The sequence below is a fragment of the Phasianus colchicus genome, chromosome 10 (genome assembly GCF_987193195.1).
Source record: "Phasianus colchicus chromosome 10, bPhaCol1.hap1.1, whole genome shotgun sequence".
Lineage (NCBI taxonomy): Eukaryota > Metazoa > Chordata > Aves > Galliformes > Phasianidae > Phasianus > Phasianus colchicus.
This window is the reverse complement of record NC_143445.1, coordinates 12,992,198-13,011,534: the sequence shown is the minus strand read 5'-3', so window position 1 is coordinate 13,011,534 and position 19,337 is coordinate 12,992,198. Positions and strand designations below refer to the sequence as shown.

At 38.6% G+C, this 19,337-nt stretch overlaps 1 long non-coding RNA gene across 1 annotated transcript; it reads left to right on the top strand.

Annotated features, from left to right (window-relative positions):
* The first annotated feature begins 340 nt into the window (after positions 1–340).
* Positions 341–14,355, top strand: LOC149916613 (uncharacterized). Its single transcript, XR_016469492.1, has 3 exons — positions 341–451; positions 3,107–3,277; positions 14,289–14,355. It is a non-coding gene; the product is annotated as an uncharacterized LOC149916613 (long non-coding RNA).
* The last annotated feature ends 4,982 nt before the right edge of the window (positions 14,356–19,337 follow it).

The window sequence follows — 19,337 nt, the reverse complement described above, 5'->3', positions numbered from 1 at the left end:
GCAGGTAATGAGCATATAGATGAAGAATGTGGATGGATTGCATTAATGATCTCCTCCCATTAGTGCTTCTTTGTGCTTCACTTTTGTTCACTTGTGGAGTTAATTGCTTAAAACCCCCTCTTAAGTCAGGCGCATTTCTAATCCTAACTTCCCAGTTCTTGGAGAGACCCTCCAAGCTCCTCTGCAGGTGACCCACCCCCAGCCAGCTGAGCAAAGCACTGCACATACCTGAGTGTTTAAGTAAAATTGTTGATTTGCATTGGGACATATTTGTTTTCTTCTGCTAGATGTGAAAGGTTGTACTGCATTGAAACCCTTTTATATGTTTTTCTCAGGATAACTTTGAAAAATAATTTTGAAAAGTTCCTGGAAAATTCACCTGTGTGATTGTTGTTTTGAGAAGACTGAAGATCCATCTATATGGAGAGCTGCAGGAGCTACTGGGTGAAGGGTAAGAGAAGGTTATTTAAGCACTAGGCAATATTTCTCCCTTACAATGAAGTAACGCTTTGATATTCAGGAAGCACTTCATATCTTTAGTTCTAAGCTCACTGTATTTTCACCAAGGTCATAAAGCCATCAGTACTGACACTAATGTCTCTGGCTTACTTGACACAAATCTGGTTAAACCTAGTTCTGTGTGTGTGCAGCAAGTTGATACAGCCTAGAGGTGGAGCATGGTAGTAACATGGCAAATCTTTCATGGAGGAGTTTAACCGTTTAAAAGTATAGAAGTTGCAACTCAAGAGATAAGCGAGAAACAGAGGCTGTTGTGCTATAGTGACTGAGGTTTGTTTGTAATCTAATTTATTTACTTCATTGCAAAAAGCTGCTTGTTAAGTACTGACTACTATTAAGGCCGTGATAGAATCGTCTAAAAGATAGCATTCTATCTGTTCCCCTAGACGATGTCACTTTTAAAAGCAACTTCTCCTCAGTGAATAAATTTCAAGAAGTAGATTGTCTACTGCATTCCCACTTAAAACCAAGTAACCTTCTCTTCCTAAGACTGCATCATAAAACTGTAATTTAGGTGATACTGGTTTGCAAACGTGAATTAGCAATGTGCCCAAACTATGATTTCAATAGAACAAATTCCAGTGCTTTCTCATCACAAGTGAAGAGCAGCTTCTCAAAGATAATATTTAGAATTCTGTTTTCATAGATGAGAGATAGAAATACTAAGAGTATGAGTTTTTGTCTGCTTGTCCTTCCTCTGTTATTGTGCAGTTCTGTTTCTCTTTCTTTTTTTGCAGTAAGAGTGGAATAGGATGCAGATGGGACCATAACTAGAACAATTCTTAAAAATACTGTTTTGGTGCCAAATGCCAGAAGAATACCCAATGAGCTGTTTCATTCAACAGGAATTCAGGCAATAGAAAACTATTATTTTATTACTCTGATCATCTGAATATAACACAGAAATACCACCTCAATATAATGTCTCAAGGATACATTGCCACTTTGTCATTAAAAACCTAAGATATTATACACGTTTGCAGCTGCAGAACTGCTCAGAGTTTGTCCATTGAGTCTCCAGCTGAAATAACATTCTGAAATAACATTCTGAAATATAGCGAACCAGTGGATTCTCCAGTGAATTGTCTCCTTTGATTTGCAAGGGTAAACAGAGATCCAAACAACTGGGAGTTAGCCTGGATTTTATCCAGGCAACTTAAGGAACTGTCCTGATCTTTTGTACTCTCTTTCCCTCCAAATCTTTTGTGAGACACAAAGAATGATCACTTTCTATATTTTTGGCTGTGACAGCCATTGAAGCCCACTCTAGCCATGTGTTTAGGTTTAGACTTTCTCTGCAGAGCCTCACTGAGCTATGAGAATGAGTTTTGCATTTCCCAATGCAATCACTTTTATCAAATTTTAAAGGATGGGAATCCTCCCTGTGTTTAGGGCAGCACAGACAGTAAAGGGAGCTGGTTGTACTCTTCCCTTGTTGGAGTTTGCCGTGTGGTGCTTCGTGTCTTAAAGCCTACTAGATGATATAACTTGATTTAAATTTATAATGTTTTAAACCCTGCAATTTAAGTGCAGAAATATTTATACTTTTGTCCCCATCTGGAATATTAAGATCTCAGAACAGAGCAGAGGATCTGACTATGCAATATTCATAGATATGAAGCTACCTTCACACGCGCCAAGTAGTTGTGAAACCCTGCCAAGCAGTCACCGGAATGTTTCCCTGCCCCACTCTCTTGGTAACGTTGTTATACTATCAGGCCTCGGGGTGCCACAGACTCTTCCTCCATCATGCCACAAAGCTCATGAGTTTTGTTTTGCATGAATTTTAACTTGGAGAGAGGAAAGCTGAAGAAACAAAACAAAAGTGACTTAGGGCTTCATTAGCCTTGTGGGAAACATCTTACCAAGGAGCTGTGAATGATCAAAAGATCTTTACCTAACTAATGATCTGCTGAGTCTTGTTTGTTTGTTTGTTTGTTTTGCAAAATGGAATTTTTTGTTTGAAGTGGTGAAAGTACTGGGTCTGCTACTTTCCTGTGGGCATTCCTGTGGTCCCTTTCTTTGGAATTTATGTTTGTGCTACTTTTTTTTTTTTGCTTTTTCTTTTTTTTTTTTTTTCTTTCTATTGGAGATCAGTATAGGCCTTTGCAGCCAAATCTGGATTATCTCAAAGGATTTACATGTAAATATATTGTTGACAGGGTTAAACTGCTGTTCTTCCTGAGAGACAAATGACATTATACACAGCTCAGGTAATGTAGACCCAACCTTCTCATCTAGTTTGGGTAACAGTCTCAGCAGTCCCTGAGTTGCTTGGATTTACAGATGCAAAGCTTAGCAGGGATATTCGTAGGTCTTCACGTAGATTCTCGAGATCTTTGTGAACAACAGATCACGAAATGTGCGTACATTGGTGAATGTCATCATTCTACTTGAACAAACGCAGACATATTTGAATTGGCAGTTTTGTTTGTTTGTTTTTCTGTTTTTACATGGTCTCAGTAGATGTCATTACCTACCTGAGCCCAGAATTTAAACAAAACTTTTTCTTAAGAATAGTATTTTGTGTGCAGTAATGAGAGTAGCTTGAACCCTTCCAGCCTTTGAAGTTTGCTGCATCTTTCAGGTAGTGGACATGCCGTGTGGAAGCATGAGTGGCACGAGGGTGACTCAGACTCTGTGCAAGTCTGACAGTGCTGTGAGGCTCCCTACTCTCCCCCCTGCACCCTGCTTGTTGAATTGCAAATGAAGTACAGCCAGGAGGACCACCTGCAAACACGGTGTTCAAAGAGTGCAGGTGAGCGAGGGTCAGCAACACAAACTCCTGGGCTTGGGATTTTAGACACTTGGAGAGTGTTTGTGTGGATTCCATTTGAATTTACCATCAAGCAAGGTGAGCCAGGAAGGCTGAGGAAACTTCATCCCGCACAAAATAGTATGAATTCTAGTGCTTTTCTTTATTTCCCTTATTTAAAATATCTCAGTTTTGGAATTAGCTTTGGGTTATTTAAATTCATAGCTGTGGACCAGATCTGTGAATGATTCTCTCTGTGTTTAGGCACTTTGTGCCTGTACTTCTAGGGTGGCACTTTTTGCTTATTATCTAAAGGGCCAAATTCTGCTTCAAATTGCACTGGCTAAGACTAAGAAATATTCTACTGAAGGCAGTACACTTCCTGCAGATTTATTCGGGTGCAGATGAGCTGAAGTCAGTTTGTAAATAACAGACTCGTGATATTTTCTGAGGATTTCAATGGTATCATAGTCTACATTTACACTAAGAACCCAGAAGTCTGTCCTTGGCCAGGTCCCAGCTCCTCACTGGAGCAAGACCTTGGCATCCACTGTTCTTTCTCCCCTCCTTTTCCTTGGAAGGGAAAGCTGGGGAATGTGTGCTGGACAGAGCTGAGGCACATTTCGACAGCTGCTTGGTTTGATGAAGGAACAATGAAGACCTCAGGGCACACAGTGGCACACACTCAGGAGTGCAGTCATAAAATGAAAGTTTGTGATGATAAAACCGTGTGTGCAGTATAAGGCCTGTGGAGTGTAGAGAAGCTGGGCGGTTGTGCTTTCTTTCAAGCCTCTACAGCATATGCAATATGGACATCAGGTCCGCAGAAGTGAAGATGGAAGAGGGCTTTAGCCACCCAAACTGAGCCCTTCTCTTCTGAGCTTGTCAGGGCAATGACAACTTCTTGGTGGTTGTTTTTTTCTGCAGAAGATTCCTCATCCCTCACCTGCTCTCTCTTTAATTGACAGTATGAGCAGTGCCTTTTGAGCCAGAATGTATAGTCTCTGTAAAATTATGGACAAAAGTTAGTAAATAGGCATTTATAAAATAGTGAATTTGTTCAACCCCTTGTGGAGTTCTCAGTGTAAGCATTAAAATGTGTTTCTAGGTTAAATGGCTTGGGATTGAGCTGACTTATTGTATAGGATCACAGAACTTGCAGGATCACGAAGAGATCTTGTCAAGCTGTGGAAAGAGAAAAATCCAAATGTAATGATGAAATACAAGGAAACAGTTTGGCTGTGATGCAGCATTGAGGATGCTCCATCTTGCCTGGAAAATAAAGATGAGGCTATGCCCGTTTCCCTCTTCCATGATTGGAAAATTGCTGTCTGTAATTTTAAGTGATGTCATGTCTTGATTTCTTTCCCTACCTCTTAAATTCTCCCTAAAGTATAATCTATTTAACTATTTTAATGTGTTTCATTTGCTCACTGTGATTTAAGATGTTTGCTAACTCCACAGTGATGCAGGGTAAGCTGAGACTTTACACTACCTTAAGTGAAAATTCTTCTTGTTGAGCATGTTGTCTAAACTTTTGAGATTGGGATTCTGACGTTCTATTCCATAGACAAGGACGAAAGTTTGTTGAAGCTTCATTTGTGGCAAACTATTTGCTTATTACAACATAGAGTAATTTAGTTTTTGAAAGCAAACACAATGCTGCACTAACTTGGGGGAGGATCTTGTTCTCTTACTTTCATGCTCTTTAGGGAACTGGGATGTTTCTAGTGTGACTGTAAATAACCTGTCTACAAATGACAGGTTCCAGTTCTTATTCTTCTGAAGCTCACCTTTTATTGTCTCTGAGGGGTCACCTGAAATACTTGGGAAATATGATTGCAGCACTGGAAAGGAAGACTTTCATAAATATTAGAAAAGAGAAGACGTTTATTGTATTTATCTAATAAATAGTTCTCTCTTATGAGTAAGATAAAGCTTTGTAAATGTAGGGAATGCATAATTTCCATAACAAAATGTCCCAATTATTTTGGCATGGTCAAGGTGTATTTTATGAAGGTGGGTGTTGTTCCAGTTCTTACTCTGTTTGGTTTAATTCCAGGAGACACACAGTCTGTGTCTTTTTGAATTTCAGTGTTACTCTTTCCTTTTCATAGCCAACTTTTTTTCCCTTTCTGAAATGTGTAGCTTGGAAACGAGGTCCTTTTAATGAAGCTTTTGAGTCTCACAAAATATGATTAATCTGATTAGTGGTTCAGACTCTTTTTATGCTTACATTAACTAACACAAAGAGCCCCCCTACAGGTTAAAGTTTAAATGTGGATTACCAGATAAAGCTAGTCCTGACGAGGTTTCTATGGTGCAAGGAAAAATTGAATTTGCCTTTCACCTCATTTCAGCCTTTGTCATCCTGGTTTTTGCCCTTCTCTCTCATTCACAGTGAGGATATTAATTTTGCAGTAAAATCTTTAAGCAATTATGCAGATAGCTTGGAAAAAGCAACACACAACACAATAAGAAAAGCTTAACTGAAAAATGGACCCCAGATATTCATTAAAACCAGATGGCAACATTCCTAGCAGCATAACTTTAGATGTTTGGACTAAATTTGTATTAATGTGCCAAAATCAGATGACAAAAATGAACCACCGTCATATGATTGTACATATATACCGTGTGTTATATTTATGAAGTAGTGAAGTATATAGTAACTGGTCCACGACTGTCTTTTTGATAAACAGCTAAGAAAGGCTATCCTTTCACACACAAACACATCCATCTTTAGATAGCATTCCTCTGTGGGAGGCTTGCCTTCAATTTAACAGATAATGAACTTCTTCAGATGAATCAGAAAATTGATAGTGAAATGAAGTTTAGTATTTTTCAGCATCTACTCATACAAGGACATTTACAGTTTTAAAATGTAGTTTATTAAAATTGCTCATTTTTTTAATTTCTCATCAGTCTAGTAACTAGCTAATTTTTATCCCTAATCACTTTATTTTTTTAGATTATTTTTTGTTATTGCTCTTTTAGAAATGGCTATAGGAAATTGGAGAGAAATAGCACCTGCAAATAGCACTTAATTAAAAGCATGATTGTGTTCAGGGGCTTCCTACATATTTCTCTGAACAATGAAGATGGAAAATATTTTTTTATTATTTTTTTTTCATGCTCCATATGATCCAATAAAACACAGCTAGCACAGCACACCAACTAGGGTAGACTACAGTCTCCCCTCAGTGAACACACATAATTCCCATTACTGCTAATGGGAGATGCAGGTCCCTACACAGAGGCAAAAGGGATCCATGTACATGCCATAAATATGAAAATATCTAGCAAGGAAAGAGATGTTTAGTTGTGACAAATTGCCAGGAGGTTTTTTTTTTTCTTCCTGTTAATTATAGTAATTATTTATCTCACATTAGAATAGTCCCCTACATTTGCAGGGCACTGTGTGCAACACAAATAACCTATATTCACTGCTGAAAGGAACACACAATGTAAAGATGACAAAGAAGCAGAATGTGAGGCACTGGCGCGTCATCCGGAGGAACAAGTTGTGATTCAAGGAGTTGAAGGGTGAGAGACCTGGCTGGGGACAGGGGGCAGTGTGAGCCCAGCTGAAGAGCCCTGACCTGGCAGAAACGAGGTTGAGGGGCTTGGGGAGAGCCAAGGGGGAGCTGAAAGCAGGGCGGGGGGGTCTGCCTGCCCTGCTGGAGTGACGGTGTGGGCTGTGAATGCCATCACTAATGAGAATTAGCAAAGGGATCAGAATAGGCAATGTGTCTGCAGTGCAGGGAGAAGGTGAGCTCTCTAGCAGCTGAAAGAGAGAAAGCAACAATATGCAAGGTGACAGATGAAAGAGCTTTAGCTAAAGCAGATGGAAAATCAAGCAACTATTACAGAGGGCAGCTTATCTAGGAGCTGGAGAAAAACGACTTTTTTGTGGCAGGCAGGAACACCAATGGTTCACCACCAAGGCATTTATCAATTTGTGTTCACGTACTTTGGCCTTCCCCTATTGTTGGCTTCCACTGTGCACAAGAGAACCTAATTTTTAGCCTGTTTTGGAAACAGGCTTTTTATGATCATGCATCTCTGCATGATTTTTATGTCTGTGTCAGGCTTTACTCTATTGTGGTTCCACTGGCCAAGTTGTTCTGTTGAATTTGGTAGCAATGGAAGATGGGCTGTTGTTCTCACTATGGGAAAGGCTCTTTAGGTATTAGCAGTCTTTGAGGACAGAGGACGTCCTACCTAGGGCATCGTGTTCGGGTGGAGCTTTGAACCTCCTTAGGTCCCGGGGAATCTTGACTGCAAGTGCAAAGCCAGAGGAGAGCAGGTATCTTTCATTCTGCTGCTCATGGAAGTGCTTGCATTGTAATTGAAATTTAATCTGAGTTCATTAAATGTTTATGAACCTGAAGCAATTGTAGAAAGTTTCAGTCAGTTGCACTGCAATTTCATTTGCATGGTTATTTTGAGAAAGGAACACTGAATATTGCAAAAAATATATTATTATTATTTGTATTTTTTTGAGTTTTGAGTTGGTCTCCAGTAGGTTACTGGAAACTTTTGGGTAATCTCTAGGATTTAAGAGGAACTGTTAGGACTTTGAGAAAATTCTGTTTTCTGAAAAGGAGTAGCTACAAGCATTCAGCCCTTGTGTTATCACACACTGTTGAATTAGTTGAAAAATTACTGATGGCAATAACCAGTGGCAGGCCTCCCAAATTGTCAGCTGAGGGCTTCGTTATGTATTCTTTCCCCCAGAAGAATTAACAAGGAGAAAGCAGGGGGAGCACAATTGCCTAAGTGCTGCTCTAGAGACTGGATTGTGTTTAATTCAACAGAAGCTGAAGGCAGTTAGAAAGCTACATGATCATTTCCATAAGGAAAAAAAGAAAACAGCAGAGATACTATCAGAGGACTTTAGATTAAATGGCTTCTTGAGCTACTCCAGAGATGTAGGTAGTTGAGAAAAATTCTTGACCTTTTTGGGTTTCCTCCGCCATGATGGTTATGTGTAGCCATGTAAAATGATAGGTAGTTTACAGCTTTGCCTTCCCTGGGGTGAAGCTGATTTACAACTCACTTTGTGTGTGTAATTTGGCTACAGAGATGCAGTTTTACACCCAGCTTTTTCTTTTTGGCTATCGTGAGGACTGTAAAAGTGCTGTGGTCCTGGAATGTGAATGTTCTTAATTTGTTCCTTCTTGGAGATGCAGGATTTATGGAGACTGGTGATCGGCTGAGGTAATCCACTGACCTAATACCTAGACCTAGACTGATTAGATAATCTTTCTGAATGAATGTATATTTATTTTCCTGAGTCAATGGAGTTATTGTTTCTGAGCCAGTCTTGACTTCCATTCAGTGGAAAGATCGGGCAGCTGCTTCCCTTCCTCCTTCTCTTTCCTTGAGGTCACTAATGCTTCAGCTAAATCATGCATTGAGAGATCCTGAAGTAGCAGACCTTGGCAGGATCTTAATTATTTTCTGGAAAGTGGATAGGCGTGCATCCATACTACTCTGCTTCATTTGTGCAGTAAATCTATACAACTAACTTTCTCTTTTTCTTACAATCAGCACTAAGTGGAATTCACTTATGCAGCAAAGCCCCAAGGCCTAAGCGCTTTGGTCTAGCAGGATTATTCAGGATTCCTTGATAGTCCTGAATTGGTCTCTGCTGAGGCTGGGACTCAAACAAGGAACTGCTCTAAGTTCACATCTTCCAAGATGGGATTTGCCCTTCCCAGCAGGAGCTCAAAGCCTGCCCTTTCTGATTGTGGACATGTGAGGTTCCAGGCGCAGCTTTGCATGAACACACCAGTGGGCACAGTGCAAGTAAAACAGATCCCCTTGCTGCGCCCATCTTGTATGGCAGGTACAACGATGTCAGCCCTGGACTGCCTCTGCTTGTCCTCTGCCAGGTGCTTTGATCTCTTGCAGCATGGCCCTCAGCTGAAAGATTTTATGGCTCTGACAGCTGCTTACATCGCTGATATCAATACTGCTGTACTGCTGTAGCTCCTTGCAGCCCACTGCAATCAATATCCGTTATCCTCTTACACTGGACCGCTCATAGTTTGAACTTCTCATCTGGTCAGGATAGACAACATAGGAGATAATGCCTCACATCCCGTTAGCTCAAGATACTATGTTTTGTATTGCATGAGCTGAGTATACAACAGCTTGATTTGTAGGAAGGCTTTGGATGGGATCACCATCTACTGGGGACCAAGAAGGACATAAAGCACGTTGAATTGCTTTTCTTTCCCCACATATACCTTTCCTGCATCAAAACTTCTAAGCTTCTCCCCAGGAAACTGATGTGGTGGATACCTCATGGGCCATCCCCAGGAATCCCACGTGGCAACTATGACAGCATGTGTTACCATGCTTACATTTTAATAATCTACTTTAAAATATGAATAACAGGTCTTATTAACAGATATGGTCAACAACAGTTAAAAGGAAACATACTGATTTTGGAACATAGCTCTAGCACATTAGCCATACCAGTAGGAGTATACATAGAAAATCCAATGTCCACTGTCCTGAATATGCATCAAATTATTGCATCAATTATTAATAGACATTTGAAAAGTGATTTATACTTTTTGAAATAGAACAGAACCTACCACAACAACTTTAGTTTCCTTCCTGCTTATATTTGTGTGTGTGTATACACAGACACATGCAAACATTTTGAATATATAATGACAAAGAAGTGTGTGTGTATATATATGTATTTTATTTATATATACACATACAATTATATATATATATATATATACACACATACAATTTAATATATAATACAGGGAGACTGTGAGAGTCTATCTGCCTGTTCCAGAGGAGAAAACTTGGTAGATTCATTCATCCTCTTCTGGTCATTAATTTCAAAGAAATGTCGATCTGGCCTTTACAAAAATAATGTGCAATATAATTGTTTTTAGAAGGGATTTTTTTTTAGATGACTTTGAAAGGAAACTGTTAAAACCTGTCTGAATTTATCATATGTTGTCAAGATAATTGATGTTGATTCTTACTTATGATGATTTCAGTTACAATTTAGTGCAGTGGGCACGTGTTTTATATTTGTTTCTATATAGATAGTTAAATAGGAAGCAGAATTTAAACTTTGTGACTAGGTTTTGATATTAAAAGTGGAAAAAAATTATTTATCTGTGGGAAAGCTTGTCTAAACGAGCTTTATATAGCCAGCAAGTTAGCAGTGTATCTTTTTTTGGCCCTCCCCCAAAACTGTTGATTGCTTTCTGTGCTGGCTTTTTTTTTTTTTTTTTTCCTTCCTGGTCAGTTTGATATACATTCTGGTGCCTTGCTTGATGTTTCCTATTAAATTATAGGCACATACTGAATAGCATTGTTAAATCTCACAAGTTGGAGCCCAGTTTTCTTACATAAGGAAAATCTCTTTAGATCCTTCAGGACAAAAAGCATCATATATTTGGGCTCTTGCAAAGCGTTTAATAAACCATGAAAAGATATGACATCAATCCCGCTAAAACACAAGGGCAAATGAATGATGTTACTGTAAATCTTTACATCAATCATGCCCTGGACTTTCGAAACAATATAGTTTTGTTTGCATTTCAGAAGTGACAAACAACTCTTCTGACTGGCTTAACATAGTCACTTTCCATTAGTCAAGACCAGAAGCAAGTCAGAATTAAAATGTGGCCCTTGGTTGCCAGGCAGCCGAGTTGTCTTGACATGGTGGTTAGTTTCCTTTTCATCGAGTGACAACAGTGAAATGAAAGAAGTTTTGAAAAACTTGATAATGGTTTTCAAAGGAGGGGGATAATTGGTGGGGCTAGCTTGTGCGGCTGTGTGTGGAAACTTTCGTCTGTGGTAAGGGAAGACTGTCACTAAAAATTTAAACTCTTGTACACAAACTTGACCTGGAATCTTCTCCAGGTTTTCACTGGTTCATTTGTAGAACACTTCTCTCAGCCCAAGGGGTGCTGGGATGAAAGCGTTAGGACAGATGGGTAAAGCCCCAAAGGAAGAAAAGAATCAATAGTTGTGATTTAATCCATCAGTGAAAGGGAGGAATTAAGTAAAATCTTTAAAATGGGGAATTTGTAAAAGATCTTTTGATAGTACCTATGGCTGAAAATAATTTATTATCTGATCGCTGTTGAAAATTGATGGCGTTTGGACTAAGAAAATATATTTTTAACACATTTTGCCGGATATAAGCAATTTTCCTGCTGTTATTTTTTATATTCTCTAGACAATAGATAATTTAATTCAAACAAATTTCCTCGAGATGACAAAAACCTAAAGAATAATAAGATGATCGCAAGGTAAGCTTTTGCTGCTGAAGTTAATAATGCAAAAACTAATGAGACATTAATATTAATAATTATATAAGTTGATATGGAGTAGTATTTGCGTTAAACTGTTATAAAAGTCAGATGTATGCAGAGCTGTCCATATCATTCATTTGTTAAAAGGAGGGGGGAAAAAAAAGCTCAGCAAAATGTACCCATAATGAAAGAAGGGACCAATTAGGGTTGGATTAACATTCATGGTTATTTACAGTTGTTTTTGTACTTGTTCTTGTGCTCTGACTTCCTAAAATTTCACAACCCAAAGATTTAGAAAAATGGGGTTGTTTAGACGCGAGGTGCAATGAAGTGGCTGCAGCCATTGTGCAGACACCACCTCTCTCATTATACCCTCTCAATCAACACTCGGCACACAGGAAACCGCAATAAAGCCCATCTGCCACGGTTAATCTGCAGGCAAACCCACACCCATGTCTGTGCCCGTTACTCTCCAGCCTTATTATTCTCAGATCCAAAGCTTCATAAGGGATCAGCCAAAGTCCATTAAAGTAAATAATAGCTAGAAATGACAGGCTTAGCAAGGATTGGGAGGAAGTTGAAGACCAATCTGAGCTGTGAGCTCTGATTAATAGAGAAAAGCATTAGGAGAAAAGGGGAGAAAAATGACCTCAGCCTGCTCCAAAGAATTCCTGAACCTTGGTTGTTAGGGCAAGTGCTACCATCTGAGACGTTAGTGATCCTTGAATTTCCTTCACTTTGATGCAGCTCAAATGGGAAAATTTTGAAGGTTCAGCAAGGCCCCAGACCTCAGCTGGAAAGCCGTCTGGAGTCAACCCTGTCAAAATTCTCTTGTGGAAAAGAAAGCCTTTATTAGCTAGATTGCAACAAAAAAACCCACAGCCTCTAATAAGAAGAGAATGCATGCTGTAGATTGCATATACATTAATTATTAGAGGGTATTTAATTGTTCTCATCTGTATCCAAATGTGTGCAAGAGATCTTTTCAAATAACAGTCTGGGTGTTTAAAAAAAAAAAAAAAAGCATAAACAAAAAACTGACCTAAACACTTACTCTTTGCTTCTCATTCTGTTTTTCTTTGTTCAGCTTCATTTTTAATAGACAGTTTAGTTCACTGACTAATGACGGCATGCCCTGCTTGGAAAGGCCAGCGGATAGCATCAATGTTTGCAGGGATGTTACATCTGATGTTTACTCTACATTGTCTCAGCTGTTGTTGTACATGAGCAGATTGTAAAGAAACCCACACCAAGCCAACTGGTGCAAGGATTTCTTTTTCTAGTGTTAAAGAAAATTACTTCTCTAAAATCAGAAACATGGGCAGTTTGAAAATATTTTCTGTTGTTTCTTCGCACAAATTACCGACCTCTCATCCAAGTACATGATTGGTATGTGATTTATTTAAATTATCAGGAGCCTGAACAGTCATGATTAATGCTAGTATTTATTTCTTTTTTAAAATCCATTGTGCAGTTATGTTGATGCTTGTTCCACAGCACCTTCGCAACTTTAGCTGAGCAAATAATTTCAGACCTAGCTAAGGAATCAGCACCAAACTTGTCCATCTCAGACAACAAGCCAAGCAAAACTATTCACAGGCACCTGGTGCAAATTTACAGGTGTTTCTCTGTCTCTGATGATTTAGGGGGTAGATATTAATGACCTTAGTGAGGGCTTTCTGTCAAGGCAGCTCATGTGATGATGCATTCCTTCTAAAAGTTTATGTTGCACTGTGCAGTTTTCATACACAAGATGGAGAAGATGGAGGTTAAAATGATGATGCTGCCATGATATTGCTGGTAGCCTAGCTGATGCTCTGCTCATGTGCACGTGATGCAATTTTCATATTTTAATCTTAAGTAGAACTAGAAATGACAATTATGAAAAGACAAAATAGATACCACCAACAGCTGTAATTGCTGTCTGCACTGCTCAAGGATGAGCAAAAGACATAGTAAATCAATATTAAGATCTCTACATATGCAGGTATCACAACAAGGACATCATATAACATCATTATAAGAAAATCCTAATAAAATTTGGACAGTTATTCCAAAGAATACAGGATGAACATGGAGTGTGTGTGTAGCTATCTACTTCGCTGTACTTTCAGCTTGTGTCTTACAAGAAAAGAAATGCTTGCCTGTATAAAAGCATAACTGTCTTTCATGGGGGGAAAAATCATAGGAAATAGAATTCTTTTCTTTTCTTAGATGAATACGTATTGCTTACTTTGCTTGTGAAAATTTCAATATATTTTTTTGTGGTCATGTAGAAACTGTTATAGGTGAAAAGGCACTAATTTTCTTCTAAAATAAGTAAAATAAAATGCTTCTTTTTGTTCTGAAATGTAGGTGTCAAATTTTATGAGGAGGAGCATTTGGACTAACAGCTCAAACTGTGTGCCTTCTTAAACAATTCTATATTAGCAGTTAAAAATGTTCCTGTGTCCATGAAAATGTACACGATTTTCGGATGAGTGGAAGCAAATAATATTACAGTGCAGCTTCTGCAAAGCCTTTTGTAGTAATTAAAATAGAATGAAATATGAAAATGTAGAATGTAAACAAGGTACGCATACCACTAAATATTGAAGAGAATTCAAGATAACTGAAAAAAAAAAAATACAATGAATCAGACAGAAAAAGCAATCAAACTATTTTGCTATTAAAATCTTTGCTTTTTTTTTTTTTTTTCAAATTTTCAGACCAGCACTACGTTACTGCAAGATAATATGTAGAAAATGTGCATATAAAGCAGAGCGCATCTCTTGGCACACACATGAGGTTGCCCAAGGTATGTTTCATTTTGACCATGCTCAGAGCAATCAATCTTCTTGTACTCATCTTTCCCAAGTATTGAAAGCACACAGCACATCATGGGTATCTCCACTAGTTTTTTGTGCTTTTAGTCACTAAAAACAATGCATTTTCACATATACTTTTTGTCTTGGTTCCAAGTACAAGGATGTTTAATGCCGATTATATGTACAGTACCTTCTCCTAAAAGCTCAGCCCCATGGTGGAGGTTTGGCTTTGAAAGTAGACCTTGCCCAGTGAATCAGGTGGAACCAGAGCGCTTCAATAGTAATTTTTCTCATTTGTTTAATGAAGGTATAAATAATGCTATGAATTTGAATGGATTTGGAAAGCCGTTAGTTTGCGCAGAAATAGAAATAATGATCTCTCAGCAATATTCAATCAAATAGTCCATTAATCAAAAGAGTCCATTGCGGGAATCAAATACTTTTCTGTCTGTGGGAATTTAAAAAACAAACAAACATAACCAGATTGTGATATTGATTCCATATTGCTGTTTATTATACAGGAACTCCAGCTTACAATTTCCTCATGTTATTGATAGTCTCCCCTGGATATTTTCTTGCTGGTTATATTCTTAAATATATTTGCAGCCTGCAGATATTCCCATAAATTTTGTTTATTTTTCTCTGAGCTCCTTATTCCTCACCAGAAATAATATTTTTAATGAAAGATTTAGTGTAACCCTCTGCTTATAAACATGAATTTGTGCATGCAGAGACAGAGATTTGCCCAATTTCAAAAGGTATACAGGATATATATGTATAACATCTTGTATTCTTGAGCCATTTTATACGTGGTTCACCAAAAAGCAGTGTGGTTTTTTTTCCTTGAAAACCACCGGGGGACTGTATTTTCCAGAACACAATCCACAGAATGATGTCAGCTCATGTTTTGTTTAACACCTGGCGTGTTGCAGAATCCTGTATGTATTACAAGTAGCTGGACAGTTTTAATGAGTGGCTGTCTAGGTCTGTTTCAGTGTGGTGCTAATGTTATTCTTGCTAAAGTTTACTTCTTTTATTGAATTTCTGCAGGAAAAAAAAAAAAAGCAGTCTATGCTGGTGAGAGGATAATGGTGTATATTCTTAATAGAAACTGTTTACCACATTCAGTGAATACATGCTGCATGAAAATGGAAATCTATCAATTTGGACCAAAAGCTAATGACTATAAAATTTTCTGAGCAACCCTGAGCATAATTTGGGGAAGTTCAGGCCAATTCACTAGCTAGAAGGCATCTCTGGCCTTTCATTCCCTAGCATTTTTGACACCCATCACCTTAGAGAGCCAGGTCTCACTTTGCCCTATTTACTTGTCGCAAAAGCCCTATTTCTCCTTCTATTACACTGCAAAGTGCCAAGCCGGACTCTTCCTTTTCTCTCCTCTCTTCTTCCTCCTTCCCAGTATCAGAGATAGTGAGTACAGCACTTTTTCCTAGGACCGTCAGGAACTTTTCCATCTGCTCCCTTCCTGAAATAGAAAAAATAAAATTAAATATTTGGCCTTTAGATGGTTTTATTTACATGAAAACAGAAATTGGTTTTAGAGCATCCTTGTCAAGGACTCCCATGAGCCTTTTACACACCCCAGGATAACCTCCAAGAGAGCAGGGACTTCATTCCTGCTGTAAACACGCCTGCAGTTCACCACCAACATGTCAATAATGGTAACAAATAGCCCCACTACGTCTCATACTTTGGGAGCCAAGGGAAGTGTACAAAAGCTATTTTTAGAGATGAAGCAGGAAGGTTCATTTCACTTCACGAGTAACGCAGGAGTAAAAAATGCAGACTTGAAAATGTATATGTTTCAAATAGGCACACAGAAGTTGGGGGGAGGTGTTAAAAATTTGCAGGAGTAAGGGGGGAGAAAATAAGTGCTATTCATCCTGCCATTATTGTACCAGTCTGTGTTCCTTTGGACAGTAATCATGGGACCCAGATGTTAAGGGTAAGTGATATTTTCCCACAAGCAGTTTCTGGCTCGTTGGCAGCTTTTGTCGGCAGTTGTGTTGGCAGCCTTGGAGCTGCCTCTGGCTCTGTTCTGTGCCTTTGCTCTTGATGGGCTGCTGGGGCTGCCCTGTGCCGGCTGGATGCCATCTCCCTCCGCCAGCCCCTGGGTTTTCTGGAGCTTTACACGGCTCAAATCCCCTGCGAATGGATAAATGGGCTCTTTAAAGGCAGAAAGGGAATCTCTTTTCTGGCTGTTGTAGACATTAGGTGAATTACTGCTGCAGGTACTTGGGAAAACTTCGTCCATTTTGCAATTTCGGGCTTCCCTAAGCTTTAATATTGGTCTCAAATGTGCAGCTAGGTACCAGGCCAGGTGTTAGTCCTAGCATCTGCCTTTTTTTTCTTCTGTTTTTTTCCACTGTTTTTTTTTCCATTTTTTTTTTTTTTTTTATCATTGTTACCATATCCTGCAGTCTTTTGCAAATTCTTTTTTTTTAATTGTATCCAGTTTATCCCAAATTACCAACACAACGCTGTCAGTAAGAAAATCATTATTTCAAATATGACTAAAGAAATGTTTTGCAGGAATAGGGGATTTCTTTCTTTTTCTTTTTTTTCTTTTTTCTTTTTTCTTTTTTCTTTTTTTTTTTTTTTTTTTTCTGCAACTTATGTGTAACTCTGTAATGCCTTAAAAATTAAGGTATATAAAATAATTGTTTAATTCTATAATAATTTTAGGTCACTTTGCATACTCTGCATTGTCAATGTGAATACATCTCTTAAAGTGTCCTTAAAAAATTGGTCCATTCATTAAATATGGATGTCACTATGTCACCAGTATACAATATTTCTTTGATATCATTATTTTATTGAAGAAAGTCAGAAGAGATATGTTTACAAAAGAGATTTATAAGTATGATGCTTAGGCTTTTTAGTAAACCAGGCAATAACAACGTATATGTTTCTATACTTTCTATTTTTTTATTTTATTTTTTTTTACCCACTGCATTCTTCATTTATAGCTGAATCGAAAAGATACACTCCTGGAGTACCTATTAGCTTCCCCTCTGTGGCTTTCTAACTTCCAGTTTATTAATTCTGGATTTTTCATCATAACCAGTAAGTTGAGTATTTATCAAATTATTGCACTGACCAGCAGAAAATTCTCTTGTCGCTTCACCTGCAGAAGCGGATCTCAGGGTTTGTTTGGTTTTCTTTTCATTCCAAGTGCTCTGCGTGCTTCCCAGTGACCAGAATTTGGGGGGATCACTTGTTAGATTTCATTGATATTGTGCATCATTTTGTGATTGGTTTTGTTCGCAAAATCGTTTCCAGGAAATTCATTTACTTAAAATGTTTATTAATTGGCTGTTCATATGCTGTTTCTTTGGATTTTGAAATAGAAATCATGACTCACTGGATAAGAAAACAAAAACCTTCTCAACCAATTTGTGAGAGATCTTTTGCACTTTGATGTCACCAAATCTATGTAATTCTATCTCTGCCAGGAAATTACCACATGCCAGAGATTCCTCTAAGAAATGCTGATAGTCCATATTGCTAAAAATGCGTGATTCTTAAAATCTATTTTTACAAGGCTGACATCAAAGACCACTGTGTATCTTTTGGCCTTTGCGAGCTGCTTGGTACTATTTTTATTCACCATTAGTGTTGCAAGAGTCTAAAGGAAGAAAGAGGGCTTTTGCAAAGATGTGGTTTTGTTGTTGTTTTTTTTGTTGTTGTTGTTTGCATCTGTGTTTTGTGTTTTTTTTTTTTTAATTGTTACTGTTTTGTTTTGTGGTTTGGGGGTTGTGCTGTCTGGTTGGGGTTTTTGTTTGTTTGTTTGTTTTGGGTTTTTGTTTTTGCTTTTTTTTTTTTTTTTCTTAAATCAAGCACACTAAGAATGACCAATAAAGGCTAAGCTAAAGCTAAGCATATTTAGAATACATTTATCCTCCAGTTTGTTTCCATCAGTTTCCTTTCAGGACATCGTGGCTCACCCTCACACAACCTGACTCCCATGCCCAGTCCTCACTGTGTTCCTGTTCTTCAGAGATGCTTATTATGCAGGGCTTTGTGGGGCTGCACCTGTAGATTTTGAACTGTGTGGCCCGTTGTTTTTTTTTTAACACCCAGTATGAAATGGTGCATATAGAGATTGTCACATTAAGTGTATCCAGGCTTTACTATAAAATCATAACACGAAAAGCCAAAAATTAAAAAATAGAGGAAGAAAAAGAATGCAGCGGCTCATATCTGCTGTAAGCACAGTCACTGGGCATACTGTTACGCTATTTCTGGAACATCTTTTCCAAAACTGCATCCCCCCTTTTTTAATGAACTACCTGAAGGCTAACATGAGCGTGTCATATTTCCCGTCCACATGGCTGCCGGCTCCTTGTGCTTTCCTCGCTAAACTGATGTAATTAAGCAGAATTGTTCCCTTGCCTCCCCTGCAGCGCTTCAGTCCCGCAAAGTTTCTTCAAAGAAACCCCCAGCCTGGAACTGGTGCGGCTCTGCAGAGGAAAACGCCGCACTGTACTTCAAAGCGGAGAAAATCTGCAGCTGCCGGGAGCCCGCCTGCCCCAGGAGGTGTCACTGTTGGGACTGGCAGGGTGAGCTCCGGAGCTGCTGTTTGTTTTCTAAAGCCTGCTTTGACCGTGAGGTAGGAATTGACCTGTGCTACACCTCCCCTCCCCACCCCAGCCAGTCTGGGAAAGGGGATCGCAGGTAAAAACGAGCTGGTGGCTTCTGTGGAGGTATGGGCATGTATGTAAGTGAGATAAGATACTCAGCATTCAGTTTTTTATTTTAAGAAATACCAGTTAATCCAGGCTGCTTACAGTAGTTGCTTTCCCTGTTCTCAAAGTGCTGATGAATCACACCAAATCGGGGAGGATATACCAGGGTATAGCTTCTACTTTTTTCCTTTTAATACTGTTTGAGGTGAAGAACAAATGAATTTGTGATGTGATATTTGCT